This window comes from Hesperophylax consimilis, chromosome 3, assembly GCF_061612785.1.
Source record: "Hesperophylax consimilis isolate HC1 chromosome 3, BYU_Hcon_1.0, whole genome shotgun sequence".
Lineage (NCBI taxonomy): Eukaryota > Metazoa > Arthropoda > Insecta > Trichoptera > Limnephilidae > Hesperophylax > Hesperophylax consimilis.
In genome coordinates this window covers 25,954,511-25,971,292 of record NC_142838.1, presented here as the reverse complement: position 1 = coordinate 25,971,292, position 16,782 = coordinate 25,954,511, and the positions used below count along the sequence as shown (strand labels likewise).

Genomic DNA, 16,782 nt, shown 5'->3' with positions numbered 1-16,782 from the left:
TCCAGAACGGAAATTACGTACAAGTTAGTTGATTTCGAAATTCCTGGCAGAAAAAGCTGTACAAATTTCGTGACGCCAGATAGAGTTTTTATTAGTCATCATAGCGGTGACATCCCTTCCAGGGATTTCATCTGTAATCCTGAGTGGGGTTTGAAAAAACTATCCAATAACATCCCTCGTCCTATAATAAGTAAGATACGAAGCGACGTGGGAAGTATAAAGGATTCTTTTTTCAAATGTAGCAAACACTTTGTGGATACACATAAGTATTAACATAGTGGATATGCAGGTTTTCAAGTGTATATTATTAGTTCTCGAAAAACAAAATACTTTCTATAATAATTAGAATAAAATAACTTTGTTTATAAAACCACTTTATTCTTTATATTTTTTCAAAATATTAGTTAAAAATAAATACAATAAATTGGTATTAAAAACAAAGTTATGTTGTTCATATTATTATAGAAAGTATTCTGTTTTTCGAGAACTGAAAATATGAATCTGAAAATCTGCATAATAACCCGATGGTTTTTTTATACCTTTATTTTAATTTTTCTTTGCAATTGAATTGTGTACAGTATATCTAACATTTTTAATATCTCATCGTTATTTTAATTTCTTTTTCTCAAACAATGTCAATGGGTACCAATTATTATATAAACGAGCACTTTGTATCAATGCTATTCAATATACCCTATTCTAAGTGTACCACCAAGCGTACATACGATATTCACTGACTCGTAAACAAACGCGTATTCAATTATAGAATATAGAGTCGAGGAATTTGATATCCCAAGCACTTGAGGTACTTGAGTCAATCCTTTGACCTTTAATGCACCGTCTTATGTGCGTAACTTGTGTTCTGATTTATGGCATAATAATCAAAAGAAGAAATCTACTGATGGAATTCATAAATAATGCAACTAGGTACCTACAGGCAATTCATTTTTAAGACGGCACGTTTGAATGTATCTGTGCACACCGATAGCGAAAGTTTCAGTAAAGTTTTTCGTACTTCTTTGTTCTTACGCCGCAGATGCCTTCAGTTACTGGGTGCGTAGTGACAATTATCAAATATTTTATTTAATATTATTCAAAAATATAATGACTGAATTGGAAATTTTTATTTTCACTTGGCATCAGTACTCAAGTAGGTACTAGGTATGCAATACACTTTATAATGTCCACATCTATATTATCTACATGTTTTACTTTTTGTTTATTGGGTGAACAGTAAGAAATACGACGTACCTTTATGTTTTTTTGTGCCAGTAAAGATTTTTCAAAAATTAGAGTTTGCATCCAAAAGTCAAGCGTTAATAGGATAAATAGTAGTTATTTTTTTCCATCCTGTAGAGCACTTTACAAGCAAGGGTTAAAATTATACGCTTAAAAATATTTATCTGTAGGTACTGTGATTTGGTAAGTAAACGATATTTTAACTGGGATACCTACTGCTGTAGTAATTACACGAATTATACACATTCCGACACTGTTCACGATCAGTTCATTACAGAAGAGTTGATTACCTACTATTCTTAGTAATTTATGTTAATTACCATGTATTACTCGCCGTGTGAACTATAACTATACATATTTAATCGTAGTTCTGTCTTAATGCGTATGTATTAAGTTCAATAAACTGTTTTTAATTATTTTATTTCATTTTTAGTTTGTACTACTACCTGCCACATTATGGTATTACTAGTTTGTTACTTGACTGGCCAAGATGAAAACTGGGGGATTTTCGTTTATCCAGAATCTAAAAAATATAAATATTTTTAATATAATGTTTTCCTTTCTAGATAGCCGTTAACCGTGATAATCACGAGAGAATAAAAATTGTTCGTTGCGTTGTAATATAGCGAAAATCTTTATTTAAGACATTTTAAGGCGTGTTATTTTTACATTAGTTTGCATTAGTTCACGTTGAAACATGGCCTGAAATAATAAGTCATATTGTAGCAAACCATCTGGTTAATTTGCTAATTCCGAGCGTATATTGCTTAGCTCTTCGATCTCGAATACGTTATCATTCCCGTATCGTTTCATCTCTTACTAATTAGGGCGAGGGATGGTATTGGTTAGTGTTTTCATCCCTCCGCTATGTGATCCCGGGAAGGGATGTCACACCGATAAAATGTCATGTTTTGCTCTAGAAACTTAAGTTACCCAACTTCGGTTACCTCCAGCGACGGAATATTGCATTCCTTCGGGGGGAATTATATGGAGTCGTATTACAAAAATAGGCTTTAATTTCAGACAATAATTTTGTACTTTTATGGTTTAACAATGTAAAAAATTTCATTTGAATCATGAATTATTTTCAAAGTTACAGCTGTTTAAAACAAAATCCATTTTCACGAATGGGACCCTTGTTTTCGCCCGCATAAAGTGTGTTAATAAAAAATTCACAAAGTTTGATAAATTTTCCCAAATTATAAAGCTATAAAGAAAATATAAAGCTTGGTGTTTTCTCTTTCTAATATTGTTCAGTTCATATTTCTAACTATGTCAGTAAGGGAGACACAAAGATTTCCATGAGACCATGTGACCAGTTTCCAAAAGCGAACAAATTGACGCTACAGGTAATAGCCGTTTGTTGAGCGGATGATAATCAATTTCGTTGGCCTGTCTGGTTTGATTTCAAATCTTAACAGATTACATTTCTACTGGTACATCTCTCCAGTGGTGATAAGCATTATATTTTACTAAAATAGGGACAGTATCGCGCTTTAAATTCAAGCAAAAAAATGTTTTCGGCGTCGTAATTTTTGTAATAATTGATCTGTTACTGGACATTTTTTAAATGCGCATTTTAATTGCGTGAAACAAGTTCTTCATTAATTGATTCCATAGAATTGAAAGTTTGAGGTATAAATAGGTACAACCTGTTTCCTTAGTGAACCTTAGAGAAGTTATGAATGTTTATTATTTATTAAATGTGTCATACTTGCAAATTCATTGAACCCAAAATAAATACTAATTTTGATCACCGTTAAAATTTGCATTTATTTAATAATCCCGTTTCAGTATGGATTTAGGTACATTTCAAATAAAGAATAAAAAATAAACTACTGGTAAAATGATAATTGTATTCTAGTTAGGTATTTTATCGCTTGTCTGCATTTGAAAGATCAAAATGCTTTCTTTAATAATCCTTTTAATTTTAAATTTCATCATATAGATATACATATTAAGTAGAGCAATTAAAAAAATTATCATTAACTCGCAAATAAATGCCAAAGTTGTCATTAAAATCATGAAAAATCCAATTCTTTACTGGCCTGTGTTTTATAATTGAAAACAAAATTAATTCAAAAGTAGCTTTCATCAGAACCACATATTTGCTGTACAATATTATTTGAAAAAATATTATATATTCTTGGTTTGGCTGGGTATTCTGGCGTCAAATCCAAAATTAAGTTTTGTGTTAAAAAGGCCGCGCAGCCGTTTCTCTTATTTATTTATTTATTAACGCCGATTATAGCGGCGTTTACAAAAGAATAACAATTGTTTAACATTTGAATACAGAATATAGATAGATAAAAAAAATATTAATATAAAATACATAAAAGAGAACAATAGAAATAGTTATTATAAATACAATACAACAATATGCAACAACGCTTCTCAGATTGACTATAATCAAATACAGCTTTAAAGCATTAATTCATTGATAAGATTCGTATGTACGCACAACAAAATGTATAAGTATGTTTAGCAATACGTTACATAGTATTGTTCAGCCAAATATTGAGGTTTTTCTTTACCAACTATGTACAATTAACAAACTTCCCATTTAAGATTGTTATAATTTGAAGTTTTATTAATTCCTGATTAAAGCCTTCGATGTACGTTTATTGGTACGAGTGTGTCATCTGTTGGCGGTCGTGCAAAGTTTCTTCTCACATATTATGATAACTTCTCGAAGTCTAACTTACATTTGCCCACCGTTTTCCACAAGTGAATTTTACTGTAGGAAATGTGTAGTTTAATAAATGAAGGAATTCAGTTATGAAGTTGGTATCGATTTTTACGAAAGGTTGTTAGCATTCATCAACGCTAAGCCTAAGATAATTTATATGGTGCAAGTATGTATGCATTTAGTAGGAAGATATTACGGAGCGTTGTTTCCTACACTGATGTAGGCATGGAACTGGCAGAGGAAGGATGAAAATAAACTGAATGATATCCCTGAGGCGTATGTGTAAACCATGTATGATCGTGTGAGATGTTTAGATTTGCAAAGAATACATAGCTGATGAGAGTGGGGGGACGAAGAACGAATGAAAAAAAGAGTGTAAGAATATAATTGATGCGAAAGTGAATTGTATAAGAAGTCAGGGACGCATGAGAAAGACAGCATGATTAGGTGAAAACAATTATCTTTCATACTCACTTTGTTATGTAACTGCTATAAACATAACATTTTACTCCTTTGTACAACTTACATGTAATAATGTATACGTGTAAAAGCCTTTAAGGTGTGAATAATCTATATGAAGTAAGTAGGGTGGTGCCAAGCCCGTTTAGGTTAGTGGTCCATCCTATTTCTTAACGCATAACGTGTAAAGCGTATTCACTTTTATATTTTTGGAAATATTAGCAATAAATTAATTGCTCGAAAAAAACAATAAAGTATAAATATATTCATAACGTTATAGGCATATAGTATATCTAGATTCAGTGCAGTTAAATACATCAACCAGGGTCGTATATGAGGGGGTTTCAAACCCTCTCCACCGGCAATCTCCAAAGAAATTTTACCTACTCATAGACTACGTTCCTTGAAAATACATAAATATTATTTGCACCATCTCTTTTGTCAATGTGATGTAAATAATAAGTTGTGGGAAGTAGAGTTCCTAAAACATTTTCTAATAAATTACCCCTCTCTCCCTTTTCCCCCCACCAGGGTCAACCTCCCATCCTCCTAGGGTTCAATCCCCCATGAGAATGCTATAGCTACGCCAGTGACATCAGCCATCTCTTGCGTACTTATTACCGACGGCCTACAACTTAGGTACAAGCCAGTATCTAAATGACTCTGACTTGATTTTATCGTTTATAATTTATGTCGATTAATCCTTTAAATAGGGTGACATGAAAAAAAAATATTAAGCCGAAATATTATTATTACAACGCGTTTGGAACTTCATCGTACAAAGCCTTTGTTTAGAACGATCCGGATCAACAGTTACAGATATAGTTCTAGTTTTAGTCGATCGTGAGTACACCGGTGGGAGGGGGTACGGTAAAGCCTCTCTGGGGAGGGGAAGAAGAAGAGTAACGGGGAGAAACGCATACCAGGGAACAACACTCAACCATTTCCCGCGCTTTTACTGCTTCGTAATGGAATGCTAATTCTGTATGATCCGTCACTAGGGAAAACAGACGTCATTGAAATATTTCAGTGAGTGGTGTGGATGATTGAAAACAAGGTATGCGGGTCATTTTAATATTTCAGTGGGTGGTATGGATAATTGAAACAAGGTATACGGGTCATTTTAATATTTCAGTGGGTGGCATGAATAATTGAAACAAGGTATACGGGTCATTTTAATATTTCAGTGGGTGGCATGAATAATTGAAACAAGGTATACGGGCACAGACATATGAATATATAGACTAGAAATTAAAGATGAGGGGTAAAATCAAGTGTTGAAGAACGAAGGGGGTAAAGCTGACTGTGATTCATCAATAAATCAATCTGACAGTATATAGGCATCTCGCATTATAATATCACCATTTAGTTCTTAAAAGTAAAATCTGCTTTTGAATGAATAGACATTTTTACATGGGAGCGCAAATTACTCGCCACGTTGTGAACAAATTTGCGAAGTCCAAATTCGGCAAAATAAATTCCTCCTTCTATTTTCAGAGTCGAATATTTCGTTTACGTATTTAGTTATGACACTTTTATAAATGTTCATAATTTACTTCCCAGCAACCAACCAGCTTTGTGTTTCGCGTCCAGACTTATCTCGATGTGTTAGTATATTATGTTTCTACAACTGATCCATATTATACGATGTGAATATGCTTAAAATAAAGTAAAATAATGCTTATATATGGAATGTAATACGACAATTGGGTTTATTCTCTTTTTCACATCTATTTTTACAAGTTTTCATACCACAAGCCACCATTTTGCCGTGTTATTTCGTAAAATGAACCGATGATGCCTCGACCATAGTTCGCACAAGAATGATGACTTCACGTTTTCTAAATTCACTTGAGGCCATACGCGAGCCCAGCCGGCTCCAATGGAACCGGTATGGGGAGTGGGGAATAATATGCTTTTAATCACTTAGGGCAGGTCTACTAATATTCATATGTCTATGTATACGGGTCATTTTAATATTTCGGTGGGTGGCATGAATAATTGAAACAAGGTATACGGGTCATTTTAATATTTCGGTGGGTGGTATGGATAATTGAAACAAGGTATACGGGTCATTTTAATATTTCAGTGGGTGGCATGGATAATTGAAACAAGGTATGCGGGTCATTTTAATATTTCGGTGGGTGGTATGGATAATTGAAACAAGGTATACGGGTCATTTTAATATTTCGGTGGGTGGTATGGATAATTGAAACAAGGTATACGGGTCATTTTAATATTTCGGTGGGTGGTATGGATAATTGAAACTAGGTATACGGGTCATTTTAATATTTCGGTGGGTGGTATGGATAATTGAAACAAGGTATGCGGGTAATTTTAATATTTCGGTGGGTGGTATGGATAATTGAAACAAGGTATACGGGTCATTTTAATATTTCAGTGGGTGGCATGGATAATTGAAACAAGGTATGCGGGTAATTTTAATGTTTCAGTGGGTAGCATGGAAATTGAAACAAGGAATGTGGGTAATTTTTTTAATATGAATACCGCACAAAACCCCAACTGCTCTCAACCGTCTGCAGCCAATGGGACTACGGCATCACCTGGATATTCAGATTTGGTCACCGAAAACGGTTAAAGCCATTTCAAGCAACGTTTCTATACTGAATGGTTATCTTTCACCAGGGCGGTACAACCATTCTGAGACTTGTGTGATTTTCACTTAAAAATAAAATGTTTTTAATTTTACTTTTCCGAAAATCTGAACATTTCCATTTTATAACATCCTACCCTTGCGAACTTAAACCACAAGTCCACATATTTTTAATTTCTTTTGAAAATTAATCGTGCTGAAAAAATTATGCATTGTCACTTGAAAACCCTACCTATGAAAAGAATGTTGTTATCTCGAACATTGCATGATTTAAATTTTATTGAATTCGATGTATAAATCCCAATTCCCACGTAGGTAGATACTGAGATTATTCTTTACATTGACCAATGAAAATAGATGTTCAAAAGTAATGCTCTCATAATTCAATTTAAAATAAGAACTTTTTCCAAAAATGTCGTGATTAAATAATAACTAATTATTCACCGAAATGGAATCATTGTTCCTACCTAATCATCCACTGAAGAGATAAACCGATACAAGTGTGCTATGGGCGTGTCTGTGTGCCGGGATTTAGTCCATTTTTCCTTACATCATCTGTTGAAATTGATCATACATTTTTAAATTTCGATTTTTTTTTGAGAAATTAAACATATTCATTGTCTTGCCTGGGAGTCAAAAGGTCTTACCTAAATTGGTGGATGTTATGTATATGTCGGATCAAGTCAGTGGATAGATACCTCTAGGGATTATTTCGTTGAAATTAAGCAATAAAATGTGATGAACAATATTATTGTTCCTGACCAACATGGCTTTATCAGAGGTCGATCTACCTTAAGTAATTTAACTATCTACAATAATTACATATCTGAATCGCTCAGTCTGAAACAACAAGTGGATTCTATATACACCGATTTCAGTAAAGCATTTGATAAGGTTCGACATCATATTCTTATATCCAAACTCCGACTGTTAGGCATCAAAGGTAGTTTATTGACATGGATTATTAGTTACCTCAGTAATAGAGTTCTTTGTGTCAGGATTAATTTTATAGAATCCTATGTATTCGAGGCCACAAGTGGTGTCCCGCAAGGGTCCCACCTTGGCCCAATATTATTCTTAATATTCATTAATGACATTGTAAACATATTTAAAGATGTACAAGTCCTACTTTTTGCAGATGATCTAAAATTGTTTAAAAGAATACGAAATATATATGATTGCCTAATTTTACAAGCTAATTTAGATAAATTTTTTAAATGGTGCGAACAAAATATGTTATTTTTGAACATTGAGAAATGTCAAGTAATACGATTTTCCAGAACTCATTCTCATATCTTACATGAATATAATTTAAATAATGTTAAATTAACACCAGTATCACAAATTCGTGACTTGGGAGTTATATTCGAATCAAACTTAACATTCACAGCGCATATAGATGATATAACTAATAAGGCTTTAAAGATTCTTGGCTTCCTTTGTAGAACCCTAACTGATTTTAAGTCATTGGATTGCATGAAAACACTCTACATTTCACTAGTTAGAAGCCAAGTGGAATATAATTCACCTATTTGGTCTCCTTTCTATAAAGTACACTCTAACAAATTAGAACGGGTTCAACACAAATTTCTTAGGTACTTAAATTTCAAGCTTAAAATTCCAATAGAAAACATTAATTATGTAAATTTGATGAATGGACTTAATTTAATTACGCTGTCTGACAGAAGAACCATTTCAGACCTAATTTTATTATACAGAGTCATGAACAACCTTATTGACAGCCCTGCCATCGTTGCTGCTATTAAACTCTATGTACCGACAAGAAATACTAGACAAAATACAACATTCTTTTGCGACACATATAAAACCAACTATCAGTCAAACTCACTTACCAATAGGATGCATGATTTGGGCAACAAGTTTGGTGGTATTATAGATATATTCCATGATTCCCTTTATAATCTTAAATTCAAATTAAACCAACACTTTGTGGAATCATACAAATTATTGTAATAGATTTAACGATTAGATATGTTATTGTAATGTTTTATATTATATTTTGTTCTTTGTTATTGTTAAATATTATGTTGTTTAAAATGTTTCTTTACGCCATATTCTTCAAAAACTACTTGTATATTTTTTTAAAATTCTTCACTTTTATAACTCTTAGTATAAATTCTAACTCGATAACTTATGTAAAACTTATTTATAATCTATGTAAAAGCCCCTATGGGCGTATAACAACAACAATAAACAATAAACAATGTATACAGTTTTGAATATTGTTTCAGGCTAATATAATTTGTTCAATTCATAACGCTTCGCAGGGCACCTTATATTAAATTTATTGTTGACTAAGCTTAGCTCTTAAAATTATTAGTAATTCCGTTTAAAAACCAGATTGCAGGCCTTACGAATGAATAAAAAGTTTTATTGGTAAACTTTTAGTGAATTTCGAATATACTTTCATAATGTCGGAACAAATGTTCATAAAAGTCCGAATATTTTGCATTTCGTCATTCTTCAAGGAAAATGCAAAGCGATTTGAAGTGATTCTAACAAATTATCTACAGTGATTTTTCTCTTTGTAGGTATTTAAGTACCTACTTACTTACAAAGGGGAAAATTTTGTTTTTATTTAAATAAGAGACAGAATGATACTTTTTGAATGCGAGGTCTACTGTTCACAGAACTACATTACTATACATACTATTTGTTTTCGGTGAACATAGGGTAAATATCGTATTTTCTTCCTTCACTAAATACGCAAGAACACCAAAGTAAAATCTACGGCTTAATATATTTCTTTTATGAAGCAATTTTGGATGGAATTTCGTTTAATAACATTATTTACGAACAGATTATTTTTATGACTGGAAAGGGTCCGCCGAAGTTTCCGTCTGTAAAAAGCGTGGCCGCTAAAATATAATATTGCAATGAAATTAAATTTTACTGCTTCACATAATGCATCCATTTGACTTGCTTTATGGGCGGACTGTAACCCGCCCAAGGTTGGATCTGACAGCGGCCTTCGGGTTTAAAAAAGGTTGCATACGAAGGTACCTCATTGGAGCTTTATTTTCAAGCTTTTATTTCCAAGCTACATTATTAAACGCGGTAAAGACCGGGTTAGGTATGTGGCGGAAGTTTAATCAATGCATTCATTTGGGTGTGGCTTACTTTAAATCATGTTATTCACAAAGCTTTGTCATTTTTGATCTTCTGGATCATCTTTCACTAATTGTGGATGCCATAGTTTCTCTGTCTCCGCACAGTTTCGCGGATTACATACAATTTATTATGTATTCTGGTTCATAAAAAGGGGACTAAATGTGCGATTTCTAAACTAAAGCAAAACAAAAACTATGATATTTTGGAAAAGTTTCTTTGAATATCAAAATAACACCTCTTATTGGAAAACCCATATCCGCTGATGACTAAAATAATTTGGTTATATGTGCCCCGCCATCTGCGAAAACCGGGAGCGTATGCGCAGATTGCCATAATTCCGGACACATTTCGATATGTGCACCAAAATTCTTACGCTAAAAACGTGTTGATTAGAGTCAACAGTATACAGATGGCAGTAACTCTGTTGCTTTACCGTGAAAATGTCGCCTCGATTAGTACATATTATACTAATTCGATTTATGGTTCGTCCGCAAATTCGGTAGGGCACATGCCCGACTGTTCTCGTTATATAACCGAGTCAGCCAATCATCAGCATTTTAATGTTTTTATTACTTGAGCCCCTCTTAGAGCATTGTAAATACGTCGCTATCCAAGTCATCGATCCTACCTATCCACAATCTAATACCAAACATTCCCAACATTGCTGACAGAACAGAATGTTGAGTAAAAATATATTACCGACAGCAATAAAACAATATTATAATGGTCCACTTTCGAACAATATACCTTGAACTTCAATTTTATTAATGACCCGGTTCTCCGAAGCGTTGTGGCTTGGCCTAAAGATTTACTACTATTTTTGCGAGACAAACATACATATATTCAGTAGTAAGCATAGTTTTTTGCTCTGTAGCAAGTTTCTGTCTGTCTGATAGCTTCCGAATAAATCACAGACAAGTTTTAAAACTATTAAAACCCCGAGAATAAATCAAGATAATCTAAAAGGCACACATTATTTTCGGGCACCTGGCATAAATGTCCATAAATTCCAACGCGTGTCGTCGAAATGAGAAAAAAAGGCTCGTGTATTCGACTTGAAATAAATTCACTAGCCAAGCATTTTTCCCAGCGAATTGCAATTAGTTCCTTCTTTTATGCAGTTTAATCAATATTGCACAGTTGCGATGATTTAATTCAGGATTTTCTGAGAAATTGTTGTTGGTTTAAACCATTTTTTTTAAAGTGATATTGAAATTCTTGATTTCGATAGATAGATTCTTTAAGTTGCCCCCAGTTTGGGAATACCAAAAAATGTATATTGTACATTGCTTTGTTGTTCTACATCGCATAAATTCAAATGCCAAAAAACGAATGTTTTTCGTCGCATTAATGTTTTCCATTGCATTTTTCAAACATAAAAAAATTATGTTTTACATCGCATTTTTAAAAAAAAATTCTGTATAAATTTATTCATGTTTCTTAAGAATGCGACAGTTTAAACCCATTTTCCGTTTATCAAATTAATAGGTCAACATCTCGTGAAATGAGTTTGTTTCGAATATAAACTTACATACGTTGATCATTACGCTACGAAGGTTGTCTCTTTGTGTTTCTAAATTATTATTTACCCTTCCCATATCGACTGGTTGGAGGTATATTAATTATTATGCCTGTATTTCTACGGCATCATTTATAGCTTTTAATATAACTTTAACCTTGCCGCTATTCGTAAATCGATTTGCGATGGCTGTAATCGAAATATTTGCATAATCGGACAATGTTTGGGATTAATCACTCGAAAACTTCCGAAATTTTTCACCACGAATAAGATTCTGGGAAGCAAACGTGAATTATGATGAGAAATTGGCTTGGAGTGAATGCCATCAGTAATTCGAGCGGAACCGGAATATTGTATTTCGATAGCGGAAACTCATCTTGAATTTTTATCACTTTTTATCATTTGAATGAGTTTTTAACGAAATGACTTTGACCATTTATTTTTATTACTAATGAGAAAAAATTAAATAAAAAGTTAGCTATGTAACAAATAAACTCCATTTTTATAAATGTGAAAATATTTGAATTTATTTTATTAATTAGACTTAAAAAGTGTCATGCCAAATTAAATTTGTATGATATTTATATTGGATTGCGAAATAAACCCTGTGCATTGAAACAATTAACTTACAAATTACGGAATTTTCTGAATTCTCAACAAATCAGTTCCAATTTTGACAACGTCAATTAAAATAATAATCTTTTAAAAATATTATAACATAGGTAGGTACTTTATCGCTAATCTGAATTCATCACAATCCAATTTTGAAAATGAAACCTACTTCAATTTTTTTAAATCCTAGTTATACAGGGTGTCCGGAAACTCGTAGTACAAGCGGGAAACTGGTGAATCTACATCACATTTGGAGTCGATTTTGTAGTATATTTTTTTTTTATTTGAGCTTTCGTTATCGAGTAAATCGAGTTTGAAGTTGATTTTTTTTTTTTTAATCAAATTCTTATAAATTATTACTGAAGATCAAAGTACCCAACTAATTAAAACTATTTGAAAGTAAAACAAATGAAGAAACTCGGATTTGAAGCATTATTTTGAAATCACCCTTCATTTAACCCGGTGTAATCATAAAATATTTCTGCTCTGCAGGGTTAAAACATCTGTTATTCAACCCTAAACACCAGAAAAAACCTAAAATAGCCGAAAAATATTTTTTTTTGTTTTTTTTTTTTTTTTGAAAATGCTCAAATCAAAAAACTTTATGTTTTTTTGGGTTCCCCATGTGGTGTAGATTCTCCAGTTTCCCGCTTGTACTACGAGTTTCCGGACACCGTGTATAGTTCGTTGAGTCGGAAATTAATATTTTTAATAATTTTTGGAGAGGGGTTTTGTGCAATTATTATTTTTAGCAAGCATTTTCAAAATTAATAAATAACAATATTATAACAAATATTTTTGTCGATTTCTAGATGGACTCCTGATTATGCTTATTTTACTCGAAAATCTCACTAATAGCAACGCTATCTTTGAGAAGCTGTGTCAAACGTACTCTTAATTTTTAAAATAGTGTCCTTGTCATAGAGAAATATAATACACCATTGGTTATTGTTGATTTCTAAATGGACCCTAGATAATTTTTATTGGAGATTTCACAACATCTTTGAGAAGCAATGTCAAACGTACCCTTAATAATTATTATTATTGATTTCTAAATGGACTCTTGATAATGTTCATCGGGGATGTCGTTACATATTTGAGAAGCATTGTCGTTTGTACCCTGTTTGGGGCCGTCGGACTGCATTTCAATACTGCAGAGCTATCAGGTTCTTTGAGTGGCCGATACCTCCACGCGTCCACTGATGCCCTTTCTGTCCCTGTGCTCGAGCCCTTCCCGCAGCGACTTCTAGGTAGAGGTGTGCCTAATATAACGTTAACAGGTATGGATAACATAGTATCTTCAAATAATGACATACCTGTTACTCTAGTACCGCATAACATAGTATTGAATAACTTCCCGTTATTTTATAAGTCGACTAGTCGACCGTTCTGACATGGAACGGTTGACTTGTAAAATAACTGAATAACTAAATAATTCGAATAACGAATAACGAACGGGACGGAATAACAAAATTATGAAATAATGTTAACTTCTTGGAACTTGGAAGTTCAAAGTTCTAAGAAGGTTAGAACGTAATTCGGTAATATTTCTGTAATCGCTCCAGTGGTAAAAATATATATTTTTTATTTGAGGTATTTATTCAAAATTAATTCAACAATTTTATGTACTTCATAATGTATATGCAACCTAACTGTCACTAGAAAAGTGCAAAGCAATAAAAATCATCAAATTATAAACATTATTTCTTTTATGCTCCTCTCCTGCCCTAATATGAATATAACATATTATAACATTTCATTATCGACTCAGCCGCTCGGCCCCAGCAACGAATAACGATGCCGTTCGTTATTACGTATCTACAAGATTATCCAAATTCTTGGAATATTATGTTATTAAATAACAGATATGATACTATGTTATTGGGTTGGGGTGTTATTTGTTATATTAGGTATCGGAAAAGAACCGTTATTCACACCTCTACTTCTAGGGACACTAAACCCGCAATGAAACGATAAAAAACCCCGCAATGACGACTTCCATCGAATGACATTCCTCGATGTTTTATGCGATCCTGTCTTATAGAGCCTAGAGCCGGCACAGCGGGGCAAATTAATTGACAGGAAGCCTCTGCCGACGCATTTTAATTATCTGCAGCTTTTTTCTGCGTTCCTCCGAAGTTTATTGATATTTTTCGAGACCTTGAGAGGAATTTTGACGCGGTTTTGTCCATTGACCACGGTGCGCGAGTTAACCTTTTTTGTCAGACAAAAACGAGTCAATCTCGGCGGTCAAAACATTTAAGAAGACATGAACTGGTAAAGAATCCGTATGTCGTTTATTTTTTTGTGATAGTTGGTATTTTCTTAAAATTATTATCGTTCCTTGTGTATGTTGTAGGGGAGACCCAGGCAAAGCGAATGTACCGGGTAAAGCGGATGAATTGAATATTTTCGAAAATTACCACTACAATGCGCTAATACTCTCATAATCGGTGTACCGCATCACTACCGATGCCATGACAGTGAATATTTGTCGTTTGGCAAGAACGCACGCTCCTTTTGATAAAAATCGTTTTTTTAGAATTTCCATACGATAAACGAAGGTAAGGTATTTGTGATTATTATTATTTGGTTATATTTAACGTGAAGATTAGTTTATTTCATCCAACGTTTATTTGTTTCCTATCTAAAAAACTAACTTTAATTAAGAAATTCAGAAACCACATTTTATTTTTTGACAAAATGTTATTTGATTCTGCCTTGGCAAAGCGTATAGGGCAAAGCGGATGGACCATTCGATTTGATCGAGTGAATGAACTTTTTGATTATGTGCAATTGAGTATTAAATATCCCATAAAAAACATACAAAAAGACAAAACTGAAACCAAATACGAAAAAAAAAAAATTAAATAATAAAGAAAAAAACTTGGCCCATCTAGCGGGATAAAACTTTGAAAAAAATTGATTTGCCTTAATTGTGACTAAAATTATGTTGAACCACTAACAGAGGATTGGATTCAATGCAGCCAGTGTAAAAGTTGGGCTCACGAAACATGCACCTCATTTAGTGGATAAGTTTCTTATTTCTACTACGATTGTGATTAATAATTCTCTTTGCCCGGAGCCCAAGTTCACTTTGCCCGGGTACTCGGGATCTCCAATTATTACCTTTTCAATTATTTTACTTTTGTAGACAAACATTTTTTAACATTACACTTCATAAAGTTTTTATGTTATGCAAACATTGTGTGTTTTATTTAATATTTCCCTTAACACATCCGCTTTGCCTGGGTCTCCCCTACCCCTTGCACATAAAATTCTCCAATATTTTAATTATATTTTTAAGACCATGGCCTGCGTAGTCATGGCATATCTACTAGCAAGTTGGAGGTCGCTGTTTCAAATCCTTGCGTGGGCAAGAAAATTTTATTTAATTAATTTGTGTTATTTTAAAAAAATACTCATTTAAAATAATATAAAGTATATTTGTGCCACTTTCCAGAGTGGAAGATACTCTCATACCGCCCTGGTGTAAGACCACCATTCAGAATTGGAACGTTGCTTGAAATGACTTTGGCCGTGTTTGGTGACCAGATATAAACAGTCAGGTACTCCCCCACCTTCCTCTTCTTCATCTCCCTCTACCATCACCACTACCTTCAGCCTCGCAACATACTCCAATTGGAGATGCCATAGCCTCACCGGCTCCAGACTGTTGGGAGCAGTTGGGACTGTTGTGTGGTTTCACATAATTTAAAAAAAAATTAACTTATCGCGTAGTATTTGACGGATGATCGAGATTGTATCTTTATTACTTAAAGATCATAGTTGTTCATGTAGGAACACTGACGTCAGAAGTTGTAATATTTTTAAGATACACTTTTTTATCGAAAATTATTTGCAAATAAACACGGGGAAAATATAAGAATGGCGTTGCGTCTCTCATTATATAGGCAGCTTCTACATAGCACGAAACGTATATGTTGGGATGTGTTTTTCTGGCTGAATTCACAGAGAAAACACCGCCTCACGGAGAAAACTGAGTAACTCTAATTTATTAAAAATCTCTTTACTTTATTGGTGATCTGGTTAAGAACGGGATTGCAGGCCGTTTCCTAATAAACTAATATATCGGAATACGTGTTCATACACCTGCATATGCCTTGATTACAATGACGAAAATTTAGAATTTTTATGAACGCGTGTTCCGACATCGTGATAATACATTACTTAAGGCGAAACTTGCTAATTACTATTTTCGATTCATTTTTATAACGAATTGGTTTACATTATGAATACCAAGAAATATGCTTAAGATAAATTGAAGATTTTCCTATCGTTTCCCTTTAGTAGAATTCAAATACAAAATTTAGTTACTCAATATAAAACATACACGCTACTAAAAAAAGTATTTTTTCAATAGAAATTAGAAATGTCTGAATGCATAAATGAAACTTATGGCTAAGATTGTCTGTGACAGTTTCACTTGATTAACTTTTTTGCTTTCTTATAAAATTGTTTAAAAAATAAATAAAAACCACTTTTGCGCTTGGAATC

The 16,782-nt window shown here is 33.1% G+C and overlaps 1 protein-coding gene across 2 annotated transcripts in view; it reads left to right on the top strand.

Moving 5' to 3' along the window:
• LOC149425165 (uncharacterized) overlaps positions 1–16,782 on the top strand; it is a 753,180-nt gene that overhangs the window by 91,082 nt on the left and 645,316 nt on the right. The gene's annotated exons all lie outside the window — the stretch shown is intronic.